At 52.3% G+C, this 22646-nt stretch overlaps 1 long non-coding RNA gene across 1 annotated transcript; it reads right to left on the bottom strand.

Moving 5' to 3' along the window:
- Nucleotides 1-7039: 7039 nt before the first annotated feature.
- LOC147348822 (uncharacterized) lies at nt 7040-13348 on the bottom strand. Its single transcript, XR_015149332.1, has 2 exons — nt 11771-13348; nt 7040-11446 (listed from the first exon to the last, which is right to left on the bottom strand). It is a non-coding gene; the product is annotated as an uncharacterized LOC147348822 (long non-coding RNA).
- Between the last annotated feature and the right edge of the window lie 9298 nt (nt 13349-22646).

Genomic DNA, 22646 nt, shown 5'->3' with positions numbered 1-22646 from the left:
TGGATGACTGTGATATTGAATGGTTTGCCTTGGAAACGAACAGAGATCATTCTGTCTTTTTTGAGATTGCATCCAAGTACTGCATTTCAGACTCTTTGGTTGACCATGATGGCTACTCCATTTCTTCTGAGGGATTCCTGCCCGCAGTAGTAGATATAATGGTCATCTGAGTTAAATTCACCCATTCCAGTCCATTTTAGTTCACTGATTCCTAGAATGTTGACATTCACTCTTGCCATCTCTTGTTTGACCACTTCCAATTTGCCTTGATTCAGGGACCTGACATTCCAGGTTCCTATGCAATATTGCTCTTTACAGCATCGGACCTTGCTTCTATCACCAGTAACATCCACAACTTGGTATTGTTTTTGCTTTGGCTTCATCCCTTCATTCTTTCTGGAGTTATTTCTCCACTGATCTCCAGTAGCATATTGGGCACCTACTGACCTGGGGAGTTCCTCTTTCATCTCCTATCATTTTGCCTTTTCGTACTGTTCATGGGGTTCTCAAGGCTACCTAAAAAAACAAAAGACCTATGTATAGAAAACTATAAAACTCTGATGAAAGAGATCAAAGATGACACAGATAGATGGGGAAACATGCCATGTTCATGGATTGGAAGAATCAATGTAGTGAAAATGAATAAACTATCCAAAGTAATCTATAGATTCAATGCAATCCTTATCCAGCTACCAATGGTATTTTTCAAAGAACTAGAACAAATAATTTCACAATTTGCATGGAAATACAAAAAACGTCAAGGAGCCAAAGCAATCTTGAGAAAGAAGAGTGGAACTGGAGGAATCAACATGCCTGACTTCAGGCTACACTACAAAGCCCCAGTTATCAAGACAGTATGGTACTGCCACAAAGACAGAAATATAGATCAATGGAACAAAATAGAAAGCCCGGAGATAAATCCACGCACATATGGACCCTTATCTTTGACAAAGGAGGCAAGAATATACAATGGAGAAAAGACAATCTCTTTAACAAGTGGTGCTGGGGAAACTGGTCAACCACTTATAAAAGAATGAAACTAGAACACTTTCTAACTCTATACACAAAAGGAAACTCAAAATGGATTAAAGATCTAAATGAAGACCAGAATCTATAAAACTCCTAGAGGAAAACACAGGCAAAACACACTCTGACGTAATTCATAGCAGAATCCTCTATGACCCACCTCCCAGAGTAATGGAAATAAAAGCAAGAATAAACAAATGGGACCTAATTAAATTAAAAGCTTTTGCACAACGAAGGAAACTATGAGCAAGGTAAAAAGACAGCCTTCAGAATGGGAGAAAATAATAGCAAGTGAAGCAACTGACAAAGAATTAATCTAAAAAATATACAACAACTCCTGAAGCTCAATTCAAGAAAAATAAGTGACCCAATCAAAAAATGGGCCAAAGAACAAAACAGACATTTCTCCTAAGAAGACATACAGATGGCTAACAAACACATGAAAAGATGCTCAACATCACTCATTATCGGAGAAATGCAACTCAAAACCACAATGAGGTACCATCTCACACCAGTCAGAATGGCTGCTATCCAAAAGTCTACAAACAGTAAATGCTGGAGAGGGTGTGGAGAAAAAGGAACCCTCTTACAGTGTTGGTGGGAATGCAAACTAGTACAGCTACGGTGGAGAAGAGTGTGGAGATTCCTTAAAAAATTGGAAATAGAACTGCCATATGACTCAGCAATTCCACTGATGGGCATACACACCGAGGAAACCAGAACTGAAAAAGACACGTGTACCCCAATGCTCATCACAGCACTGTTTATAATAGTCAGGACATGGAAACAACCTAGATGTCCATCAGCAGACGAATGGATAAGAAAGCTGTGGTACATATACATAATGGAGTGTTACTCAGCCATTAAAAAGAATACATTTGAATCAGTTCTAATGAGGTGGATGAAACTGGAGCCTATTATACAGAGCAAAATAAGTCAGAAAGAAAAACACCAATACAGTATATTAATGCATATATATGGAATTTAGAAAGATGGCAATGATGACCCTATATGTGAGATAGCAAGAGACACGGATGTAAAGAACAGACTTTTGGACTCTGTGAGAGAAGGCGAGGTGGGATGATTTGAGAGAATAGCATTGAAACATGTATATTATCATATGTGAAATAGATTGCCAGTCCAGGTTTGGTGCATGAGACAGGGTGCTCAGGGCTGGTTCACTGGGATGACCCTGAGGGATGGGATGGGGAGGGAGGTGGGAGGGAGGGTCAGGATGGGGAACACATGTATAGCCTTGGCCGATTCATGTGAGTGTATGGCAAAAACCACCACGATACTGTAAAGCAACTAGCCTCCAATTAAAATAAATTAAAAAGAAAAGAGTAAGGGACCCGTGGGATAATATAAAGTGTGCAAATCTATGCATAATAGAGAATCCACAAGAAGAAGAAAGAGAAAAAGGGATTGAAAAGTATTTGAAGAAAGTATGGCTGAAAAGTTCTCAAACCTAAAGAAGGAAACAGCTATCCAGATACAGGAGCACAGAGGGTTCCAAACAAGATGAACTTGAACAGACCTATGCCAAGACATATTATAGTAAAAGGGGCACAATTTAAAGATTCAGAGAGGATTCTAAGGTGGCAAGATGAAAACAAAGAATGTCTGCAATGCCGTCAGCCCATTTCTCTACAGAAACTCTGTAGGCCAGAAGGCAGATATAGTCAAAGTCCTGAAATGAAAAGCCCTACGGCCTAGGATACTTTACCCAGAAAGATTATCATTCAGAAAGGAGAGATAAAGAATCTCTCATACAAGCAAAGACTTAAAGAATACAGCAATCCTAAACCTATCCTTAAGGAAATATTAAAGTGAAAGTGAAGTCGCTCAGTCGTGTCCGACTCTTTGCGACCCCATGGACGGCAGCCTACCAGGCTCTGCAGTCCATGGGATTTTCCAGGCAAGAATACTGGAGTGGGCTGCCATTTCCTTATCCAGGGAATCTTCCCAACCCAGGGATCCAACCCGGGTCTCCTGCATTGCAGACAGAGGCTTTACTGTCTGAGCCACGAGGGAAGTCCCAAGGAAATATTAAAGGTCTTCTCTAAATAGAAAATAAGAAAGAAGCTATAAGAATGAGAAAATCACAGCTGGAAAGTAAATCACTTAAATAAACCAGTATACATATTTAAAAAATAAAAAAAGTTTGTGAAAAGTAATAATAACCACAATGATCAGAAAAAGGATAAAAATGAAGATGTAAAAAACGACATGAAAGTCATCAAATATCGAAAAGGAGAGTAAGAAAATATAAATACTTTTTAGGATGTGATTGAGCCTAAACAACTATCATTCTAAAGCGAGTAGATATAGGAAGGGTTAACATACTTAATTTTTTTGGGCTCCAAAATCACTGCAGATGGTGACTGCAGCCATGAAATTAAAAGACGCTTACTCCTTGGAAGGAAAGTTGTGACCAACCTAGACAGCATATTGAAAAGCAGAGACATTACTTTGCCAGAAAAGGTCCATCTAGTCAAGGCTATGGTTTTTCCAGTGGTCATGTATGGATGTGAGAGTTGGACTGTGAAGAAAGCTGAGCGCCAAAGAATAGATGCTTTTGAACTGTGGTGTTGGAGAAGACTCTTGAGAGTCCCTTGGACTGCAAGGAGATCCAACCAGTCCATCCTAAAGGAGATCAGCCCTGGGATTTCTTTGGAAGGACTGATGGTAAAGCTGAAACTCTAGTACTTTGGTCACCTCATGTGAAGAGTTGACTCATTGGAAAAACTCTGATGCTGGGAGGGATTGGGGGCAGGAGGAGAAGGGGACGACAGAGGATGAGATGGCTGGATGGTATCACTCACTCGATGGACATGAATCTAAGTGAACTCCTGGAGTTGGTGATGCACAGGGAGGCCTGGCGTGCTGCGATTCATGGGGTCTCAAAGAGTCGGACACAACTGAGCGACTGAACTGAACTGAACTGAGCACACTTAATATAGGAAGGGCTTCCTGGTGGCTCAGAAGGTAAAGCATCTGCCTACAATGTGGGTGACCTGGGTTTAATCCCTGGGTCAGGAAGACCCCCTGGAGAAGGAAATGGCAACCCACTCCAGTACTCTCGCCTGGAAAATTCCATGGGCGGAGGAGCCTGGAAGGCTACAGTCCATGGGGTCACAAAAAGCTGGACATGATGGAGTGACTTCACTTCACTCACTCACTAATACTTAAAAATGGGGCAACCACAATTCAAAAAAATACAATAGATTAACAAAACCCCAAAAGATAATACAACAATAGCATAAAATACAAGGAAAATTTCAAATCATAGTTCAGTTCAGTTCAGTTTAGTCGCTCAGTTGTGTCCGACTCTTTGTGACCCCATGAATCGCAGCTCGCCAGGCCTCCCTGTCCATCACCAACTCCCGGAGTTCACCTAAACCCACATCCATCGAGTCAGTGATGCCACCCAGCCATCTCATTCTCTGTCGTCCCCTTCTCCTCCTGTCTGCAATCCCTCCCAGCATCAGAGTCTTTTCCAGTGAGTCAACTCTTCGCATGAGGTGGCCAAAGTACTGGATTTTCAGCTTTAGGATCATTCCTTCCAAAGAAATCCCAGGACTGATCTCCTTGAGAATGGACTGGTTGGATCTCCTTGCAGTCCATGGGACTCTCAAGAATCTTCTCCAACACTGCAGTTCAAAAGCATCAATTCTTTGATGCTCAGCTTTCTTCACAGTCCAACTCTCACATCCATACGTGACGACTGGAGAAACCATAGCCTTGACTAGACTGACCACCACAAGAGAAAAGAGAAAAAAAAGACCAAAGGAAATACATAAAACCAGTTAGAAAATGAGGTTTAAAATGGCAATAAATGCATATCTTTCATAATTATCTTAAATAGCAGTGGAATAAATGCTCCTACCAGATGTATTAGAATGCATACTAGATAAAAAAAGAAGAGCTGGAAATGTGCTGCCTATAAGAGACTGACCTTAGGATAAAGGGCATACATAGATTCAAACTGAGGAATGGAAAAGATATTCCACTCTAATGTACATGACCAGAAATCAGAAATCACAATATTCATATCAGACAAAATAGACTTCAAAACTTAGACCATACAGAAAGATAAAGAAGGACACTAAATACTGATAAAAGAATCACCACAGGAGGATTTCACACGCATCAACATATATACCCCTAATACAGGAGCTGCTTCTGCTAAGTCGCTTCAGTCGTGTCCAACTCTGTGTGACCCCAGAGATGGCAGCCCACCAGGCTCCACCATCCCTGGGATTCTCCAGGCAAGAACGCTGGAGTGGGTTGCCATTTCCTTTTCCAATGCATGAAAGAGAAAAGTGAAGGTGAAGTCGCTCATCATGTCCGACTCTCAGCGACCCCATGGACTCCTCTGCCCATGGGATTGTCCAGGCAAGAGTACTGGAGTGGGGTGCATTGTCTTCTCCGAATACAGGAGCACCCAATACATAAAACAATACCAGCAGACGTAAAGGAGAAATGGATGGGAATACAACAATAGGAGACTTTACACCCCACTGACACCAACGGACAGATCTTCCAGAGAAGCAATAAGACGGCAGAGATGGTAAATGGTACAAATAGACCAGTAAGACTTGACTGAGGTGTTCATGATGTTGCATCCAAACACCAGAACACGCATTCTCTTCAAGCACACAAGGAACATTCTCCAGAGCACAAACTGGGGCACAAAAGAAGCCTCAGCACACTTCAGAGTGCAGAAATTATCTCGAGTACCTTTTCTGACCACACAGCATAAACTATTAATTAACCACAGAAAAGGAAATGAGAAAAAACCACTACCTGGAGACTGAATAACATGCTACTATAAGATCAACGAGTCAACGAGGAAATCAAAGAGGAAATGGAAAATACCTTGAGACAAAAGACACCGAGAACACGTACAAAGTCTATGGGATACAGCAAAGGCAGTGTTTAGAGGGGAGTTCATAGTGATATAGGCCTTCATAGAAAAATGAGAAAAATCTCAAATAAGACCTAACAGCAGCAGAAGACATCAAGGAGAAGTGGTAAGAATGCACAGAACTATATAAAAATGCCTTAGTGACCTGGATAACCAAGACGGTGTGGTCACTCACCTAGAGCCAGATATCCTGGAATGTGAAATCAAACGGGCCTTAGGAAGAATTATGAGCAGCAAGTCTAGTAGAGGTGACAGAATCCAGCCCAGCTATTTAAGATCTTAAACAACGATGCTGTTAAGGCACTGCATTCAATACGTCGGCCCATTTGGAGAACTCAGCAGTGATCACAGGACTGGAAATGCTGTTTCCACTCCAGTCCGAAAGCAGGGCAATGCCAAAGAATGTTCCAGTCACTGTACAAGTGCGCTCATTTCACATGCTAGCAAGGTATCACATGCTAGCTCAAAATCCTTCAAGCTAGACTTCAACAGAATGTGAACTGAGGACTTCCAGATGTAAAAGCTGGATTTAGAAAAGGCAGAGGAACCACAGATTAAACTGCCAACATTTGATCGGTTATGGGGGAGCAAGAGAATTCCAGAAAAACATCTACTTCTGCTTTATTGATGATGCTAAAATTTTGACTGCGTGGATCACAACAAACATGGAAAATTCTCAAAGAGATAGGAGAACCAGATCACCTTACCTATCTTCTGAGAAATGTGTGTGCATGTCAAGAAGCCACAGTTAGAACATGACTTGGAAGAACAGACTGATTCTAAATTGGGAAAGGAGTACAACAGGGTTGTATATTGTCACCCTGCTTATTTAAATTCTATGCAGAGTAAATCATGTGAAGTGCTGAACCGGATGAATCACAAGCTGGAATCAAGATTTCTGGGGAAATATCAACCTCAGATACGCAGATGATCCCACTTTAATGGCAGAAACTCGAGGCAAAACTAGTCTCTTCATGATGGTGGAAAAGGAGAATGGAAAAGCTGCTTGAAACTCAACATTCAAAAAACTAAGATCACGGCATTTGGTAGCATCAATTCATGGCAAATAGAAGGGAAAAAGTGGAACCAGTGACAGACTTTATTTTCCTGGGCTCCAAAATCACTGCAGACAGTAACTGCAGCCATGAAATTAAAAGACATTTGCTGCTTGGAAGGAAAGCTATGACAAACTTAGCATATTAAAAGGAGACACCACTTTGCCAAAAGTTCCATGTAGTCAAAGCTATGACTTTTCAGTAGTCATGTACAGAAGTGAGCGTTGCACCACAAAAAAGGCTGAGTGTTGAAGAGTTGATGCTTTTGAACTGTGGTGTTGGAGAAGACTCTTGAGAGTCCCTTGGACTGCAAGGAGATCCAACCAGTCTTCCTAAAGGAAATCAACCCAGATTATTCATTGGAAGGACTGATGTTGAAGCTCCACTTCTTTGTAACCCTGATTCCAAGAGTCGGCGAAAAGACTTGTGCTGGGAAAGATAGAAGGCAAAAAGAAATAGGGGCGTAAGAGGATGAGACGGTTAGAGAGCATCACTGACTCAATGGACATGAATTTGAGTTAGGTCTGGGAGATAGACAGGGGAGCTTGGGGGCTACAGTCCATGGGGTCGCAAAGAGTCGGACACAACTTAGCAAATGAACAATATTATACATATTGAATATGAAATATATGTGTATACATGCACATATGCATATATATATTCAATAGGAACAGTATAGACTATTGAGGATAATATTATATTTTCTTATAACTCTCTCTCTATATATATACACATAAATATAAAAATCATTCAATTGTGAAGGACCTGAAAGAGACAGTCTCCCAAGTTGATGCCTGTGGAAAATATACTTCAATACTAGTTCCTTTTTTGGAGAGCATAAAATTCGTGGATCACATTTTCTCTTCAACACAGTTTTATCGGCACTGACAGAATTTTTTTATAAGGAAATGGGCCAGATTCCTCGCCTCTTATGTTTGGTCTGATCATGTGTAGGTGCTGCTTTGCTTATTGTGAAGTCATGCTCAGTCTCTTCAGTCACTCAGTCGTGTCTGACTCTGTGACCCCATGGACTGCAGCACGCCAGGCCTCCCTGTCCATCACCATCTCCTGGAGCTTGCTCAAACTCATGTCCACTGAGTCAGTGATGCCATCCAACCATCTCACCCTCTGCTGTCCCTTCTTCTCCCGCCTTCAGTCTTTCCCAGCATCAGGGTCTTTTCCAGGAGTCGTCATCTCTTCCCATCAGGTGGCCAAAGTATTGGAGCTTCAGCTTCAGCATCAGTCCTTCCAAAGAATACTCAAGACTGATCTCCTTTAGGATGGACTGGTTGGATCTCCTTGCAGTCCAAGGGACTCTCTCAAGAGTCTCCTCCAACACCACAGTTCAAAAGCATCAGTTCTTCACCACTGGGACCAAGGATGTGTCTGAATTCTCCTCTGCTGTCCGTAGTTGGTGGGCAAAGGGGCTGCTCATCCCGGACACTGCATCTGCGTCCCAGGATGGGCAGAGAGTGAGCCGCACTCTGGAAGCCCTGCCCTCGGACCGCGGTGCATCTCACGGTGAATACCAGGGTCACGTGGATGCCCCTGGGGGCAGAGGGGCCTGGGCTGCACTGGGAAGGACGAAGGGAGGATGGGCGTTGGGCGGGCATGAGGAAGATTGGCCCCAGAGGCGAAGGACAGGAGCTGTGGGTGGAGGGGTCCCACGTGGGCGTGCTGGGCAGAAGGGGGCTCGGGGCTCGGGTGTGGTGTCGGGTTGACCTAGTTGGGTGAGGAGACCCCAGGGCCAGGGCAGAGAGGGGAGTAGCAGTGCAGGGGGTTCATGGAGGGAAAAGTGAGGGGGTGGGGTGGGGAGGGTAAAGGTGCAGGGTTGGGGGTCAGGGGGACTGTAGGGACGGAACCGGAGAGGGGCGTGGGTGGGCAGAGTGCGATCCTGGAGGTGGGGCCGTGGGTGTGGTAGTGTCTCATGCTCGGCCTGGGCCAGGCTGGAGGGAGAGGAGGCCGGGGCCTGTGACCAGCCAGGACCTGAGGGTGTGCACGCTGGTGACTGACAGCGAGGGGAACAGCGGCTCTCAGGGCCCAGGGAGCGCATTCCCAGTGGTCCGTGTCGAGCTCCAGGTGGACGGCAGTGTGACCAGGGAGGGAGCCATCAGGGCTCTCTGGGGTCCCCAGCATTGTGGACCAGGGGGTCTCCTAGTGCCCCCTGCCCCGACTGCTGCGCCGCTTTCTGCATTTCAGTGAGACTCTGGGTGATCTTGGGGATTAGAGCTTTGCGTGGATCTTAGGGACCTGGAGCAGGTGTGGGGGGCCTTTGCATGACCTCAGGCCCTCCCCACTGTGCAGGGTCAGGAGCACTGAGAGCTTTGGGGCCAAGGAGCCCCTGCCTGCTGGAGCCCTTCCTGCCTGAGCACAGGGTGTCAGAGCCCCGAGCCTCCAGTCCTTGAGCTGTTTCTCCGTCCTCCCCCGGCCGGCGCAGGCAGGGTCCTGAGGTGCCCTCGTGCACCCCTGTGTCCTGTCACCGAGTCCTAGATGCTCCTCCCTCCAACTGTAGCTGAAAGTGCTGCCTCCTCCAGGAAGTCACGCTGACCGACTCCAGGCCAGCCTGAGCAGGGAGACCCGGCCTCCCTGTCATGCTCTGCGTCTTTGCTCACGGACTGCAACGAGGCCTGCACCCGACTGTGGCCCCCGCCCAGGCCCCGTGCAGGGTCCCTGGATGGTGAACGAGGGAAGGAGTGGAGGGCACCCTGCCTCTGGGCAGGACAGTCCTGCTCTCTGCTAGAACTCTCTGTGGACCTCCAGGCCTGTGTGTGGGGTGGGGCAGGGCAGGAAGCCAGGCAGGAAGGGGCTTTGCAGTCAGACTCAGTGAGCAGCTGTCACCGGAGCTTGCCTGGGGCTTAAGGGCTTTCCTGTCTGGGGGCGGTGGCAGGGCGAGGCATTGCCACACAGAAAAGAGGTTGCTGGGATGCCCGGCTGTGTCAAGCCACCGCCCTGGAGAGACCAGCGCTGGCCCTGAGGTCTGGTGCGTGGCCCACTCCCAGGAAAGGAGCTTGGTGAGTGCCGCCCTGAACCTCTGCCCCGCGCGGGGTCCAGTTCCTCTTGCAGACAGGCTCAGGGTGACGGCGGGCAGGCGCAGGCTGTGGACACACCGGAATGTAGATCCCACGGGGCCCATGGGCTTCTGGGGGTCCTGCTGTGGGCCGGGGCACCACGGCTGCCTGGGGTGGCCGAGACCCTAGAGCTGGGGCAGAGGTGTGAACACCCGGAGGGGCCATGTTGCGGGGCTCCTGAGGAGGACCTGCGTGAGAGACTGTCCCCCAGGAGGAGACGGCCCTGGGGCTGCCCCGTGGCTGGGACGAGGACCCGAGGGCCTCTTTTGGGGTGGGCTTCCCAGGGCTCCCTCCTGAAACGGGGCCTGAGTGCTGCCTCGATCCTGCCCACCGTGGGGTCCTCCAGGTCCGCTCTCTGTGAGCCAGCATTGCGGACGGCCCCGGGCAGCAGACAGGGCGTGGGGGGCTGTGGTCCTGGTGGGCACTTGTGGACAGTGCAGCTCTGAGCCTCCTGGGTGTCTATGCGGGGTCTGCAGGGGCTGGACACGACCCTGGGCACCTCGGGACACTGTGGGCAGTTCTGGCCGGTGACTCTGGAGACACGGAGGAGGGTGGGGACACAGTCGGGACCCATGACTCTCCCAGCTCCAGGACCTGGAGACGAGGCACCGCTGGGCATCGCTGGCTCACCCCAGGTCTGAGGCGGTGCAGGCTGGGCCACACTCAGCTGTCCAGGGGTCGCGTACCGGGGTCGGGGACCTGGGGGCCAGTTTGGCTACATCTCCTATCGCGGTGTTGCTCCCCTCAGCTCCGTGATGACCCACGGCTGCCCGGAACCCCAGTGGGCCCCAGGCCCGGGACCTCTGTGACCAGGTTGGGCTGCCGGGCAGGACAGGACCCCGGAGTGTGGGCCTTTGAGTCTGATCCTGGCCCACTGCCCGCCTGTGGCCGTCGATATGAGTGGCTGAGACCATGGCGTCCCAGCAGAGGCCCAGGCTGCCTCAGGCCTGCACAAGTTCCTCCAGAGTCAGGGGTGGGAAGCTGCTGGCGGTCTCCTGTCTGGGTCTCCGCAGCCCAGCTCCTGGCCCAGGACCCTTCCTCAGGCTGTTGCTTTCCTGAGACAGACCGGTGAGGGCGTGCAGGGTGCAGTCCGATGGTCAGGAGGGCAGGGCGGTGCCCCAAACACAGCCTACAGGATCCCTGGCCGTGGACCCTCAGGGGCAGGGGTTTTTGTCCCAGAGAGTGTCACTGTGGTATAACCATAACCATAACCACAACCATAACCATAACCATAACCACTATAACAACTACCACCGTGACACAGCTGGCATCAGAAACCCCGGCTGCTGGCCTTCAGCGCCCCCTTGGTCTCGTCTGGTGGGCGTGGAGTCCTTGGGAGCTGTCAGCTGGTCCAGTCTGGACGGGCCCTGCAGCAGGGAGGGTTCTGAGGATCCGGTCCCCAGCCGGCCTCTGACCTGCACAACCTCCTCCAGGGTCAGGGGGCTGGAACTTGCTGGGGGCCTCATTGTCTGGGTCCCAGCAGCCAAGCTCTTGGCCCAGGACCCTTCCTCATTCTGTTGCTGCCCTGAGTCAGCAGGGTGAGGGCATGCAGGGTGCAGTCCGATGGTCAGGAGGGCAGGGCCGTACCCCGGACCTGGAGGACAAGCTCCCTGGTCTGGGACCTCGGGGCAGGGGTTTCTGACACTGAGAGCGTCACTGTGGTAGCAACACTACAATAACTACAACCACACCTATCGTATCATCACCACAACACAGCCGGCATCAGAAACCCCAGCTGCTGGCCTTCGGCATCCCCTTGGTCTCGTCTGGTGGACGTGGAGTCCTCGGGAGCTGTCAGCCGGCCCAGGTCTGGATGGCCCTGCGGGGGGAGGGTTCTTAGGGTCGGTCCCCAGCCTGGCACAGGCCTGCGGCAGTTCCTCCGGGGTCAGGAGGTGGGAACCTGCTGGAGATCTCATTGTCTGGGTCTCCACAGCCCAGCGCCTGGCCCAGGACCCTTATCTTAGGCTGTTGGTGCCCGAGTCAGCAGGGTGAGGGCGTGCAGGGTGCAATCCGATAGTCAGGAGGGCAGGGTGGTGCCCCAAACACAGCCTACAGATTCCCTGGTCGTGGACCCTCAGGGGCAGGGGTTTTTGTCCCAGAGAGTGTCACTGTGGTATAACCATAACCATAACCATAACCACAACCATAACCACTATAACAACTACCACCGTGACACAGCCGGCATCAGAAACCCCAGCTGCTGGCCTTCAGCGCCCCCTTGGTCTCGTCTGGTGGACGTGGAGTCCTCGGGAGCTGTCAGCTGGCCCAGGTCTGGATGGCCCTGCGGGGGGAGGGTTCTTAGGGTCGGTCCCCAGCCTGGCACAGGCCTGCGGCAGTTCCTCCGGGGTCAGGAGGTGGGAACCTGCTGGAGATCTCATTGTCTGGGTCTCCACAGCCCAGCGCCTGGCCCAGGACCCTTATCTTAGGCTGTTGCTGCCCGAGTCAGCAGGGTGAGGGCGTGCAGGGTGCAGTCCAATGGCAGGAGGGCAGGGTGGTGCCCCAAACACAGCTTACAGATTCCCTGGTCGTGGACCCTCAGGGGCAGGGGTTTTTGTCCCAGAGAGTATCACTGTGGTATAACCATAACCATAACCATAACCATAACAACCATAACCACCATAACCATAACCACCATAACTACCACCGTGACACAGCCGGCATCAAAAACCCCAGTTGCTGGCCTTCAGCGCCCCCTTGGTCTTGTCTGGTGGACATGGAGACCTCGAGAGCTGTCTGGACGGGCCCTGTCGGGGGAGGGTTCTTAGGGTCGGTCCCCAGCCTGGCACAGGCCTCTGGAAGTTCCTCCGGGGTCAGGGGGCTGGAACCTGCTGGGGGTCTCATTGTCTGGGTCCCCATAGCCCAGCGCCTGGCCCAGGACCCTTCCTCAGGCTGTTGCTTTCCTGAGCCAGTGGGGTGAGGGCGTGCAGGGTGCAGTCTGATGGTCAGGAGGGCAGGGCGGTACCCCGGTCTTGGAAGACAGGCTCCCTGGTCTGGGACCTTGGGACGGGGGTTTCTGTCCTGGACAGTGTCACTGTGGTACCATAATAACTACCACAATAGCTACCACAATACCACCGTGACACAGCCGGCATCAGAAACCCCAGTTGTTGGTTTTCAGCGCCCCCTTGGTCTTGTCTGCTGGGTGTGGAGCCCTTGGGAGCTGTCAGCTGGCCCAGGTCTGGACGGGTCCCGTGGTGGGGAGGGTTCTGAGAACCTAGTCCTGGTCCAGGGCTGGACGGCCCAGCGGCAGGGTGGCCTGTGATGCCTCCTTGCCCAGCCAACCCTGCGGCCATGGAGGACCCTCCTCCAGGTGCACGGCTGAGTGCACCCTGGACCGAGTGGCTATCTGAGCCCAGGTCTTATGTCCTGCTGGGCCTGCACTCCGAGCCCCTTCAGGTCGGTGGTGGTGGGCCAGGGAACCTTGGAAGCTGAGCAGAGGCCCAAGCATTGCGCCTGTGGACAGCGTCCTGCACAGGAACCTGGCAGGTAGGGACGCCAGTCCATCTTGAGCTCCCCAGGCTGACCTGTGGGATGGCAGGTGGCCATGCCACAGGGCTGGGAGGGAGACTTAGGTGTTGGCTCCCACGGGCGCTTCCTGCAGAGGCTGGTCACTGGCTTGGCTTCTGGTGCAGTGCCCGCCCTGTCCATGATCTCTGGACACTGCACAAGGGACCTGCACACCCCTGCTACATGTGAGAGGCCCCTCGAGCCCCTTCAGGCCGGGCCTGGATCCGGACTCCCCTACCTCGGGTCTGGCAGCATGCTGGGAGCTGCTGCCTCTGCATGAACCCCTCCCAGCCTGCTCCCTGGTGAGCTCCTATGCAGTTGAGTACAGGCCCAGCTCCAGCGTCCACTGCTGTGAGCTTCCCTGAGCTCCCAGCAGGGTTGGAGGTGTCTCGGGTCCTGCCCCTGGGAAACTTGACCTGACGGTTTGCCCAGCGTGGGCTCTGTCCTTCCTGACCCCGTTTGGGGGTGTACTGAGTGCTAGTGGTCAGGGCCAGCTTGCTGGGCTAGAACGTGTGGCTGCAGGGTCAGTGCAGTCGTCTCAGAGTCTGGATACGGGCCCGTGGGCCGCATCCGCCCAGAGTGGCCCAGATGGCCAAAGGTCTGGTCTCTGAAGCTCAGGCCGTGAGGCCCGGCCGTGGGGGCTGGTTGGCCATACAGTTGGCAGGGTTTGCTGCCCCATGTCTCACTGTGGTGGTCACTATAGTAACACCGCAGTAGAGCCCTTGGCAAAAAGCCCCGTTTGCGCTGTAGGCCGTCTGCGTGGGGACCCTGGATGTGGGGCGTTCAGAGGGCTGAACAGTCATGGGGGCTGGGCGGCCTGGGCTGGCTGTGGGTGGGTTGGTGCCAGGCTCAGGGCTTGTGGAGGGCATGGCGCCACAGGAGACCTGCTGGAGCACCTGGAAGGCATCTCCTGCCAGGTGTACGATGACCAGGCTGGCTCTCCTGAGGCCCCGAGCTGGGCTCAGCCAAGTGACAGCCTCCTGGGTTGACAGATTTTACCCAGTTGCCTGCAAACTGTGTATCGGTCACCTTGAGGCCGGTTGTGCTCTGGGGCCAGCAGGCGCCTCCCGCCAGGAAACCCAGGAGCAGAGCAGGGTCATTCCTGCTGCTGCCCGTCCTGGGAGTTTGGGCCCAGTTGTGCTGGCCCAGCCCAGAGGGCAGTGCTGAGCTGCTCATCCTTGTGGCCCCAGCAGGACTGGGAGCAGGTGCAGGGAGCTGCATCCCCCTACCCTGCACCCGTCCCCGCCCTGACCCCGGGGGCCCAGAGGCCCAGGACGAGGCATTCGCTGAGGGGCAGGGCCCTCCTCCGCAGTCGGTTCATGCCCTCTGTGCCCTCACGGCTCCAGGCCATGGAGCACGGTTGAGACCCACCTTCTTGAGGCCCTCAGTGGCCCCTGGGCACCCACTCCACGCTGATTTTGGGTGATGGGTTGTGATCAGGCCTGGAAGCCCTGGCTTGTCCAGCAGAGTCCCTGCTGGAATGTGGACAGTCCCCTGAATCTTGTCTCCCCCTAGCACCCTGGGGAATCGAGAGGTGCCCCCTTTGCCTGCAGGGGGGTGCGTGCACCAGGGCTGGAGGGCTGGCCCTTTGCCGGGACCCCTGCCCTGCTGGCAAGTCTTGGTCCTGGGGAGGGGTCAGGGGTTCCCTGGGATGGCTGCCTCATTGGGGCCTCAGCTACCTTTGCTCAATGCTCTCGGTAGGTGGCCTGGAGCCCTGGGCCCTTCCCTGTCCTCTGGCCGTGGGCTGAGCCCAGGGTCCATGCCCACACATCCCTTCTGGCTCACTCTCCCGAGTTGGGGGGATAGGCACCTTGCTTGGGAGCCCAGTGCCCCTGGGGATGCATTGCCCAGCTCCACACCTGTGTGCGGGTCAGACTTTATGTCAGGGCCTGAGTCACTGTGGGTGTAGCAGTAACCATCATCACGATATTCTCACGGTGACACGCACACCCTCAAAATCCTCCCTACCCAGCTGTGTGTGTGGCCACCCTCGTGGGCTGCAGCTGTCTCTGAGGTGGGGACGCTGTGTTTCCAATGGGTTTTTGCTTTGAAGCCCGGGGTGAGCAGGGTGCAGGGTGAGTCTGACCAAAACCTCCATGGGTGATGAGGCAGCCCCGCTCTGGGCCTGGGGCCCACTGAGATCTGCCCATGGGTCCCACGGGCAGTCTGCATGGCTCTGGGGTTGGCACCCCCTCTCTGGGCCTGGAGCCCACTGAGATCTGCCCATGGGTGAAGAGGCAGCCCTTTCTGGGCCTGGGGCCCACTGAGATCTGCCCATGTGTCGTACGGGCAGTCTGCCCAGCTCAGGGGTTCTGGTTGTGTCCTTGCTGTCCTCTGGTTCCCTTGCAGAGTTTCCCTGTCCCAGGCCTGACCAGTGAGGGCTAGCACCCCTGGCCCTCAGCTCACATCTGCTGGAAGTTGCTGATGGTGGCTGGGTTTACACCTGGCACATGTGTCAGCCACCAGGAGCCGGGGGATGGCTGCCTTGATGCGAGACCATCTCCCGTCTATGGCTGTGGGGGGCCCTCCCCTTCCCAGCATCGGGTGCAGATGGCCCACCCCAGCCATGACGTGGTGTTTCCGTGGTTGGTAGGGAAGTCTCTGGTGACCAACCTTCCCTACCCTGTTCCCTGGCTCCACTCACGTCCTTCTAAGGACCCTCACGGAGCCTGCCAGGGGCCACCTGCTGCCCAAGGAGGCTGGACATCAAGGTGAGTCAGGGCCTGGCCTGCCGCCTTCCAGCCCCAGCTGGGCTTGACATGAAAGCCAGCCTGCGAGGGGCAGATGGCCCTGGGCTCCGTGTTCACTGTCTAGGTTAGCTGTTCATGCAGTTACTGTCCAGAGACCTTTCCCACGGAAGTGTTAGAAACAGGTTTATTCAGCCACTGTAACATCAGGGCAGAGCTGAGTGCACCCCTGCACAGAGGCGACAGCTGTGTCACGGGAGAAGTGGGAGCGGGGTGCCTGGGACTCTGGTTTAAGAGGGACCAGGAAGTATGGCCATGTGTGAGTGACGAGGCTGCTATGACCACTGGCCACAAGGGGGCAGGGACTGGGTCAGGACTCTGTCCTCACTGAGGGCTCTGTGTCTCTAAAGTCTGGCATCTGAGGGGCTTGGGGGGGTGCAGGCTGGTGAGGCTGACCCTCTAGCACTTCCGGCCAAAACTGTCACCAGTGACAAGTGAAAAGTGAAAGTGAAGTCGCTCAGTCGTGTCCGACTCTTAGTGCCCCCATGGACTGCAGCCTACCAGGCTCCTCCGTGCCGGGAGCCAGCACGGGAGTCCCCACCCATGACAAGGTCATGTGGGAGAGTTCTGGTGGGCCAGGCGAGCCAGAACTCGAGGGGGCCCCTCTGGGCCTGCCTGAGCATCTACCCCAAAACCAGAGTCTGTCTGTTTTACTGCTTCATGACTTTCACCAACTCCTCTGACAGTCACGGGGGGCTATCCCCAACTACCTTTTCTCTGAAGGAAATCAACTTAGAGCTCTACCTAATTAGCCTCCTGGGCATAATAGGAGTGTTTCAATCAAAACCTCTCAGATGGCTCTCTAACTTGCCTGACGGGTTTACCCGGACTCCTACAGCTACGCATACGATTGTTTACAGTCTCCCAACAGTGAGAGGCACGGAAAGCTTAAGATATTCGAACAGTATAGAGCCTCTCGGAGAGTTAGAAATTGTCAGAATGGAACTAGTAGAAGATTTCATTGTTGAGCCAATGCTTGCTGCCAAGTTTCCACACCCCCTGTATTGTATCCTTGGAAGTGTGTTAATTAATATCGTTGGTACATAGAAAAAATAAGTAGTGGCCTTGGTGCTAACAACTTTAGACCCTTAAGGTAATAAATTCTTTCCTTGTTGTAAACCCACTGCACCTCTGCCCTATAGGAATGCAACTTTATCTAACAGCTTCGGAGGATGGCGCCAAACTTTAAAATAACTACTCTCAGAGAAAATAAGTCTTATGGTTGATAAACCTTTATCAGAGTCATAAAATGTTAACAGGCCTTCTGGCCAGAAGATGATGTAAATCACCTAAACCATTTGTATACGATAAATTTGCAGAAAAGAAAGCCTGGTCTCGATAAGGATCAAAGACTGCTGACTTTGCATGATTTCACACCCCCTATTATCCTCTTTGCACAACTTAAGGTATATAACCTCCCTTTGAAAATAAAGCTACGGGCCTTGCTCAAAGCTTGGTCTCCCTGTGTCGTTCTTTCTTTCTTGCTTCCTTTTCTCTCCTTTTCTTCTCTATCTTTCCAGGCCAAAATAATTGGAGCGTGGGGGTCCTCTGGGACTACTTATTTGCCTGGGCTTCTAAGACCCACTTGAGAAGGCGCCCAAGGTGGGGCACCTTCTGCTATTCGAGAGGGCACCTGCGGCCTCTGTAGTCAGAGCAAGTTCGGTGTCACGAACTTTATTGATTTCCTGTGTAAACCAGTTATTATTGAGCCTCTAAAATCTCTCAGCCTTTGCTATTCTAATCGCCAATGCTGTCCTCCTGAGGGAATCCCTGGATCCAACTGGGGCTGGACCCCGGTACCTCCGTCCATTGGATTTTCCAGACAAGAGTACTGGAGTGGGTTGCCATTTCCTTCTCCAATGCATGAAAGTGAAAAGTGAAAGTGAGGTTGCTCAGTCGTGTCCGACTCTTAGCAACCCCCTGGACTGCAGCCTACTAGGCTCCTGCGTCCATGGGATTTTCTAGACAAGAGTACTGGAGTGGGGTGCCATTGCCTTCTCCAAAATTGGAGAGCATCACAATGAAAAACACTTCTTTTCTGACCTCACTGTTAAGGGACTCTAACAGCAAGCCACAGGCTGGAAAGATACACTTATAAATAGTATATTTGCTAAGAACTTTTTGCTATGAATGCACGTGGACACTCATAACTGAACAACAGAAGGTAAGCAACCCAGTGAAAAATGGGTGAAGTCTGAACTTGCCCCCAAAGATGGACAGCTGACACGTGAGCACTTGGAAAGACCTTCCACATCACAAGCCACCAGGGACTGCATGCTTAAAGGATCGTGAGGTACCACTGCACAGTTAGAATGGCTGGAACCCAGATCCCAACATACCAGGTCCTGGACATGACATAGAACAAGAGGGCTGTTCACTCCTGGGCGGGGCTGCAAAAGGCTCAACCACCTGCAGACGTCTTAATACATCTGCATGGAGATGAAGCTGGACTTCATGTGGGATGGAGCCAGGGCTCTGAGGCAAAGACTCGGGTCCACACAGAGACCTCAAAGGGGCTCATGTCTGTACAGTGCACCGACGCTTCCCCCACAGTGCTGATATTTTCCTTACAGAATGTTTACTGTACAGAACACACTCCTCTGACAGAGTATCTATTGTATGGAAAACATTCCTGTAACAGTGAACACACACTTCTGACAGTGAACACACTCCTGTAATGGTGAACAACTCTGACGTGCACACATTCCTGTAAAAGTGAACAACAACAAAAAAAGTGAACAGACTCCTGTGACATTGAACACACTCCTGCTACAGTGAGCACACTTCTAAAATGAACATACTCCTGACAGGGAACACATTCCTCTGACAGGGAACACACTCTTCTGACAGGGAACACACTCTTCTGACAGTGAACACACTTCCCTGGGCGTGAGCACACTCCTTTGACAGTGAACACACTCCTGTAACAGTGAACACATGTTTGTACCCACTTTTCTCAGGACCCCAACCCAATCGTCTTTGTCATCATCAGCCCCAGCACAGCCGCCCTGCCCCTCAGGGTTTCTGACACCCTCAGGATGTGGGTTATCACACTGTGTCTCACACAGTAATAAACAGCCGTGTCATCAGACCTCAGACTGCTCAGCTCCACGTAGGTGATGCTGGTGGACGTGTCTGCAGCCAACGTGACTCTGCCCTGGAACTTCTGTGCGTACTTTGCTCCACCATCTTTGCTGTCAATCTGTCCATCCGTTCAAGCTCTTGCTGAGGGGCCTGTCACACCCAGTGCATGTAGTCGGTGAAGGTATATCCAGAAGCCTTGCAGGACACCTTCACTGAGGCCCCAGGCTTCCTCAGCTCAGCCCCCACTGCACCAGCTGCACCTGGGTGTGCACCCCTGTGGACAGGGGACAGAAGTGCATGAAGCCCCCTGACTGGACCCTGTCCCTTCTTCACCGCAGCACCGGGATGACCCTGACGTGGAGCCAAGGCCACCAGGAGGAGGACTCTCCAGCTCCAGCCCCTGGTGAGGGCTGTGCTCCCAGGACTGCTGTGCAGAGCTGGTGTTGCTGTGGGTGATGTTCTCAGGGCTCAGAATATCCATATTTAACCTAGGACACCTCAGGTCATCTGAATGTTCTAGAGGCTGAGAACTTTACACTCAATACATGGGCGATATTAGGAAGGAGCAGACTTATGACCCATGGCCACGCTCAGTGGGTGTGTGTCCGTGTCCTCATCCTTGTTTGAGGGCGTGTGTCCTGCCAGGTCCCTGACCCCTGTGCACAGAGCTCTTCCACTGAGGGGCCCGCCCCAGGGGACACAGTCCCCATCGTGAACCAGCCTTTAGTGCCACAGAGACATCCTCACCTCCAATCAGTGTGTTTCCCCAAAGTCAGCCACCACTGGGTATTCACAGACATACATCTGTCACATACACACACACACCTGTTACACATACACACACAAACACACACACCTGTTACACACACACCTGTCACACAAACACACACCTGTCTCACATACACACGTCACACAAACATGTCACACACACATGGGCCACACACACCCTAAACCAGCACACAGCTGTCACACATACACCTGTCACGCACACACAGACACACCTGTCAAACACACTTACCTGTCTCAACACATACACACCTGTCTCACACACACACCTGTTACACACACACATATACCTGTAACACACACACACCAGCTACACACAAACACACACCTGTCACATACACACCTGTCACACAGACTTACAGACATCCCCACTCACACTTTCACACTCACACAAACAGGTACAAACCCAATCACACACATTCACACACTCAGATGCACACATACACACCATCACATTTACATACACACCATCACATTTACATACACACACTCAGATGCACACATACACACCATCACATTTACATACACACACTCAGATGCACACATACACACCATCACATTTATACACACACTCACATGCACACACATATGCACCCACACACTCACATGCACACTTACACACACTCACACACACTCACAGGCATATACACATGTACTTCTCATGGCCTCACCGAGCTGTGTATCCCAACAGGCCCCAGTATTAAACGTCACCAATCCTTGTCCTGCTAGTTATTGTTTTCAGTGAAAAGAGAAGACTCCGTCTCTGAGACTCCCGGCCCCTCCCCACGTGCTCCTGGGCAGCAGCCCTGCACTGGGGTCCTGGGCACCCCCTGCCTGGGCTCACAGGGCAGTCCTAGCAGTGTTTCTGGTCTGGAATTAAGTGGCTGTGTTCTACCTTCAGAGTATTCTTCTAGAGACAGCATGTTCTTTTAAACATCTCTAGAAATAGCCTCAATAAATGCACACACTCTGTAGAGAGACCCCAAGGAAGGAGTTTGTGAGAACATCTGGACGTCGCCGCCCTGGGGCTGCAGGTGCACTGATGTAGTTGACACTCATAGTGAGTCCAGACGCTCTCGAGGACTTGGGGTCCCTTCGCCTCCTGGAGCCCCCCGTGGGCTAACATCATGTCACAAGATAGCTGCATGCAGAAGCACTCAATGACCACTCCACCTACCGTTCACTCCTGGGCTCACCTGTTCTTGCAGCACCTGGACCCTGCAGGGGCCCCACAAGAAGGTCCAGACTAGCCCACTTGTCGAAAACCAGTGCAGTCACCCCAGACAACTCACAGCACAAACACCTGAGGGTCTCCTAGTGCCCACACCTGTGAGAAAAGACACCTGAGACGCTGCAGGAGGACGAGGGAGAGCCCTTGTCAGCCGACTCAGGGGAGGCTGCCCTGAGGGAGTGCTCACCCAGGGAATGGGGTGGTGAGCATGCTCAGTCACCTTAGTCGTGTTTGACCCTTTGAGACACCATGGACTGTAGCCCACCAGACTCCTCTGTCCATGGGATTCTCCAGGCAGGAACACTGGAGTGGGTTGCCTCAACAGCACCCTGCAGAGAAGCTAGGTCAGCTGTGTGCGTGTCCCAGGCAGGACATCTCTTCAGCAGGACGGCCTCATGGTGCATCCATCCTCAGACTCCATCCTACTTCTCACTGTCCCTCCTGACCCCCTGCCCGAGGACCTCAGGACCTGGCGTCAGTGGGGAGACAGACCCACTGCTGAGTAAGCCACGTCTTCTCCAGCAGGACCCAGTGACAAATCTGCTTCCCCCCTGTTCTGAGTCTCTGAAGGAACCTTCATAAATATTCCTGAGCACGTCAGATACCCAAGAGCAGGAGAGGGATACTGGCCATGTTGATCAGGCAGGAGACAGCGGGTCTGAGGCCAGCAGTGAAGTGGTCTGAGCCTGTCTCCAGCCATGGGTACCAGAGCCTCAGCGCCCTGCCTCCTGGATGTTGTCTGGCTGTGGTCTCTGCCCGCTAGCTCCCCTCCTCAAAGAGGCTGCATATCGTAGCTATGCCAGGTCCCTGGGGTCATATGTGGGTAGGGGCTACCTGCATTGTTGAGGTTGAACACCCATGACTCAGGGGTGCTGGGTCTGGGCTGTGAGCATCGCCAAGGTCTCCAGTATTGGCTCATCTGCATTCTACTCCCTCCTGGGCTGCGGTGCCCTGGTCCAGTCCCTTCTCTTAGCCATGAGATATGACCCCTCTGTAGGTCTGCAGTAGACAAGAATTTCTGTTCACCTCCTAGGAGAAGCTGGGGGAAGAGCTCTTCCATGGAGGGTGTGCCTGATGAACCTTCTGGGTAGGTGTTAACATTTCTCAGCGTTGGCCTTCCCCTCGTCCGTCGGGTGTCCTAAGGTGATAAATATGAACACTCACCTTGAAGACCTGGATGTTTCTGGACTTATATCCCACAAACCATGGAGT

Source organism: Bos grunniens, chromosome 21, assembly GCF_055505025.1.
Source record: "Bos grunniens cultivar Pamir isolate PY7600 chromosome 21, Bosgru_T2T1.0, whole genome shotgun sequence".
Taxonomy (NCBI): Eukaryota; Metazoa; Chordata; class Mammalia; order Artiodactyla; family Bovidae; genus Bos; species Bos grunniens.
Note: the sequence above shows the minus strand (reverse complement) of the source record. Positions and strands in the feature narration are given on the sequence as shown.